Source organism: Galeopterus variegatus, unplaced genomic scaffold, assembly GCF_000696425.1.
Source record: "Galeopterus variegatus unplaced genomic scaffold, G_variegatus-3.0.2 Scaffold2729, whole genome shotgun sequence".
Classification (NCBI taxonomy): Eukaryota; Metazoa; Chordata; class Mammalia; order Dermoptera; family Cynocephalidae; genus Galeopterus; species Galeopterus variegatus.
Window position 1 is genome coordinate 39,348 of NW_007728840.1, and position 5,856 is coordinate 45,203.

The window sequence follows — 5,856 nt, forward strand, 5'->3', positions numbered from 1 at the left end:
AGGGGTATCTAAAAAAATAGAAATTCCCAAGAGTTGGAGTTGTTAAGAAATAATAGTAATAATAAATAGATAATGTACCTATTATTACTAGTACACAAGGAACTTAATAAAAAAATAAATACAAAAAAAAAGCAAACAATTTGAACCTGGAGCCACTGGACCTTGGGGGAAGAAGAGAAGACCCATGGATTTCCTGAAGGCAGGAGAAACTGCAATGACAGAAACAAATGACTGCTATGACCATTTTGATCTATGGCCACTTCCAGGCCAGCCCAGTGAGGGGTAGGAAAATGTTGAAACATGTGGAGCATGAACGAACGAGACATAGCTGTGCCCTTTGCATGAAGTTGGTTGGTGTCTACAGGGGAGAAGAGAGCCTTGCAGTGTAACATGCCAGCCACCAGGGCAGTGAGACCACTGACCAAGTTCCCATGGACCTCCATAGGACTGAGGGGCTGCAGCCAATTGAAGAAAGGACCCATCCAGAAGCCAGTGAGTCATCATGAAGGACCTGCACATGGCCCACCCCAAGGGAAGCATTTAGAGTGTGGGGGAGAGGCTGGCCCACCTGTGAAACATTGGGATGCAACATGGGTAGCTGATCTGCCTTACAGTTGGCACAGGCCTCCTCAGTGGAGACTGGGCAAGGCAGTAAAACTTCAGGGGGCACAGTTTGCTATAAAGACTTGGTCTCAGGTCAGAATTTCTACACAGCCCAGGTGTATCTGAACTCACAATACCTGGAAGTGATTAAAAGGCCAACAATTAAAATTTCATCCACACGAAGGCCTTCCCCAGAGAATTGGCAGCAAAGCACCAATTTAGCTAAACCACAGGTCTCAAGTGCTGGTCCCCACAGGAAGTACTGCCAATTTTGGAATCAACCAAGGGACAACAAATTAGTTCCAGTGCAGAGTTTAAGTGACTGTGGTAAATAATAATCCAAAACAGAACTGAAAATAAACCCCACAGACGAGAGACAAAGCTCTGATATCAACCAGTAAAGCACTAACACCACAAAGAACACCTATGAAACCTAGAAGGGTAGCAGTTTCCTCAAATGCCCAGGCATCAACATAAGGGGACAAGGATTTAAAAAGAACAGAGAAATATACCACCAAGGGAAACAAACAAGGCACCAGCAAATGGACCAAGAAGAAGGGCAAATTTATGAAACGTCTGACAGAGAATTCAGAATAACCCTTTTAAGGATGTTTAGGGAGTCACAAGAAAATACTGATAGAAAATTAAACTATATCTGGAAAACAATCCAGGAGCAGAATGAGAAACTTGACAAAGGAATTGAATCAATTAAAAGAATAGAAATTCTGAAAATAAAGAACACGTTATTTGAACTGAAAAACTTGATAGAAAGCTCCAACAGCAGACTGAATCAGACTGATGAAAGAATCAGTGAGCTCAAAGAAAAAATACATGAAATTATCAAATCAGAGGAGCCAAAAGTAAAAAGAATAAGAAAAACATTAAACAGAAATACCTAAAATATGGGACTTCCTCAAGAGAAATAACCTTCACATAATTGGCATATCCAAAGGAGAAGAAAAAGGAAGAGATGTAGAAAGCATATTCAAGAAAATAATGGCTGAAAATTTCCCAAGTATGGAGAGAGCATCAAGTATAGCATCCAGGTACAGGAAACTCAGAGATCACCAATCAAATTCAATCCATGGAGAAATGCCCCAAGGCACATTATAATCTACTTATCAAAAACCAAAGACAAAGAAAGGATACTAAAAGCAGCAAGAGAAAAGAAAACATAACATTCAACAGTGCCCCAAAATGTCTCTCAGCAGATTTCTGAGTAGAAACACTTCAGACCAGAAGAGGATGGGATGATATATTCAGAGTGCTGAAGAAAAAAGACTGTTGGCCAAGAATTCACTAACCAGCAAAAGTAACTTTCAAATATGAAGGAGAAATAAAGTCTTTCCCAGACAAACAAAAGCTAAGGGAATCTGTCAACACTAGACCTGCCTTACAAGAAATGCTAAAGGGAGTTCTTCAATCTGAAAGAAGATGACTCTAAGGAGCAGCAAGAATGCATTTGAAAGTACATAACTCATTAGTAAAGTAAGCTGACAGACAACCTCATAACAATTCAATGTCATGAGAGTGGTGATTAAATAACTCACATCCTCAGTATGAAGACTAAAGGACAACCCTAACAAGACAACAAGTACAACAACTGTATAAGAGATAGGCAGTATTAAAGCATGTAACTTGAAACAACAAAATGTAAAAAAGTGGGAGGAATGATGCCAAAGCATAGAGTTGTTATTAGTCTAAAATAATCTGTTATATCTATGACATGGTTTTTGTAAGCCTCAAGATAACCATAACAAAATCTTACAACAAACATACTAAGAATAAATTGTGAGACATCAAAATGAAAAGCTAGAGAAAACCACTTAACTACAAAGGAAGATAGTAAGAATGGAAAAAAGGATCTACAAAGCAACCAGAAAAAAATACAGCAAAATGACAGTAATGAGTCCCTGTATATCAATAATAACCCTAAATGTAAATAGATTAAATGCCCAATTAAAAGACACAGAGTGGCTCAATGGATTATAAAGCATGAACCAACAATATGCTACCTACAGGTCACTTAACTGATAAAGACACACACTAGCTGCAAGTGAAAGGGTGGAAAAATATATTTCATGTAGGTGGAAACCAAAAAAAAGCAGGAGTAGCCATACTTATATCAGATAAAATAAACTTCAAGCCAAGGAAAGTAAAAAAAGATAGGAAAGTTTATTTATTTATTTTTAATTTTTATTGAATCATTCTTGATTATACATATTTTGAGGGTTCAACATTGACATATACCCTGCTCCATGCATTCAGCAGCTCTAGCCTGGAAGTGGCCAGGGCTCAAAATGATCAGAGGGGATTTTTTCTTTCTCTCATCACGGTTTCTCTGGCCTTCCTGCACTACATAGGCTCTCCTCCTCTTCTCCTGAGCTCTAGTGCCCCCAGCTTGGCTGTCGTTGCTTTTTAATAGTTGTAAATTAGTTGATTTGTGGGAGCGAGTGATGCTGGGGACTGTCTATTCCACCATCTTGACTGGAAACAGCAGGAAGTTTATTATATAATGATACAGGGATCAATTCAACAGGAGGATATAACAATTCTAAATATATACACACCCAACTCCAGAGCACCCCATTATACAAAGCCATTACTATTAGACCTAACAGGAGAAATAGACTGTAACACAATAATACTTGGGGACTTTAACACCCCACTTTCAGCAAAAGGCAGATCATCCATAGAGAAAATTAACCAGGAAACATCAGAAATAATCTTTATTCTAGGCCAATAGAAAAAAAAAATTATCTTAAAATTATTCTGGCACCACAAAAGACCCCATATAGCTAAAGCAATCTGGAGCAAAAAGAAGAAAGTTGGAGGCATCACACTTCCTTACTTCAAAATATACTATAAAGCTATAGAAACCAAACAGCATGGTACTGGCATAAAAATAGACAAATAGACCAATGGAACAGAGTAAAGAGCCCAGAAGCAAACCCACATACTTACAAGCAATTTTCGACGAAGGTGCCAAGAATATACAGAGGGGAAAGGACAGCCTCTTCAATAAATGGTGCTGGGAAAACTGGATATCCACATGCAGAAGATTGAAACTAGACCCCCATCTCTCACCATACAGAAAATCAACCCAAAATGGGTTAAAGACCTACATTTAAGACTCAAAACTATGAAACTAGTAGAAGAAAACATACGAGAAATGCTATAAGAAATGGAAGTGGGAAGCATTTTTTTTAGCAAGACTACAAAGACACAGGCAACTAAAGCAAAAATACACAAATGGGACTACATCAAACTGAAAAATTTCTGCACAGCAAGGGACACTATCAACAAAGTGAAGAGACAACCTACAGAATGGGAGAAAGTGTCTGGAAATTACACATCAGACAAGGGGCTAATATCCAGAATATATAAGGAACTGGACTCAACAGCAAAAAAAACAAATAACCCAATTTAAAAATGGGCAAATGACTTGAACAGACATTTCTCAAGAGAGGACATACAAATGGCCAACAAGTGCATGAGAAAATGCTCAAAATCACTAATCATCAGGGAAATGCAAATTAAAACGACAATGAGATATCATCTCACCCCAGTTAGAATGGCTATTATCAACAACACAGAAAATAACAAATGCTGATGAGGATGTGGAGAAAAGGGAGCCCTCCTACATTGTTGGTGTGAATGTAAATAGATGCAGCCATTGTGGAAAACAGTATGGAGGTTCCTCAGGAAAGTAAAAATAGACCTACCTTATGATCCAGTATCCCACTAGTGAGTATATAGCCAAAGGAAATGAAATCAGTATATAAAAAGACACCTGCACTCTCATGTTCATTGCAACACTATTCACAATAGCCAAGAGATGGAATCAACCTAAATGTCTTTCAACAGATGAATGTATTTTTTAAAACTATGGTATATGTACATAGTGGAATAAAATCCAGCTATAAAATCAAATGATATACTATCATTTGCAGCAACATAGATGGAACTGGAAACTACCATGTTAAGTGAAGCAAGTCAGGCACAGAAAGACAAATACTGCATAGTCTCACTCATATATGGAATCTAAAAAAAAAAAAAAAGTGGTTCTCATAGAAGTAGAGAGTAGAATAATGGTTACCAGAGGCTGAGAGGGGAGGGGGTGGAGAAGAAAAGTGGTGGACTAGAGGATACAAAACTATGCTATCTACCCTAAGTGAATTGTTGTGTAGTGTATACATGTATTGAAACAACACACCATACCCCACAAAAATAATTGTAAATAAAATAGAAAAAATAAATAAATAAAAGAAAACATTAACTAGAAAAAAATAAATAAATGAAATAGAGACTAGAAAAACAATAAAAATGATCAATGAGACTGAGTTGATTTTTTCAAAAGATAAAATTGGCAAGCCTTTAGCAAGTCTAAAATAAAAAGAAAATGAGAACACTCAAATACATAAAATTATAAATGGAAGAGGAGACATTACAACTGATACCGCAGAAATACAGAGGATCATAAGAGACTATTATGAGCAATTATAAACACCAACAAATTAGATAATTTAGAGGAAATATATGAATTTCTAGGAACATACATCCTACCAACTGAATCATGAAGAAACTGAAAATCTGAACAGATCAATAACAATTAAAGAGAATGAAATAGTAATTTTAAAACTCCCAACAAAGAAAAGCCCAGGAATTAGCCTCCCTAGTAAATGCTACCAAATATTTAAAGAAGAATTAATGCCAATACTTCTCAAACTCTTCTAAAAAGTTGAAGAGGAGGGAACACTTTCAAAATCATTTTCTGAGGCTAGCATCAACCTGATATCAAAACCAGATGACAAAACAAGAAAAGAAAATTACAGGCCAATATCCCTGATGAACATGTATGCTAAAATTCTGAACAAACTGGAAATCCTGGGGTAAGGCACTGTTATTCAAAGTCCATAGCACATTGGAATCACCTGAGAGACTTGAAAAAAATACTGGTGGCTGGACCCCAACCCCCAGAGATTCTGATTTATTAAATACAGATTTAGCCTGGGAACAAGCATTTTAAATAAGTTGTTGATATAGTTAAATTACATGGTATAAATCAGTGAAAATATATAAGCCAAGGCTACATAGTGTACATGGAAAAATATCATACCCTCAAAAAAGCAAAGTGTAGAAAATAATCACATTATAACACAAAAATAACACTTCTGTTAAAATTGAACACATCCAGGGCCGGCCCGGTGGCGCACTGCTACAGTGCGCTGCTTGGGAGCGCAGCGGCGCTCC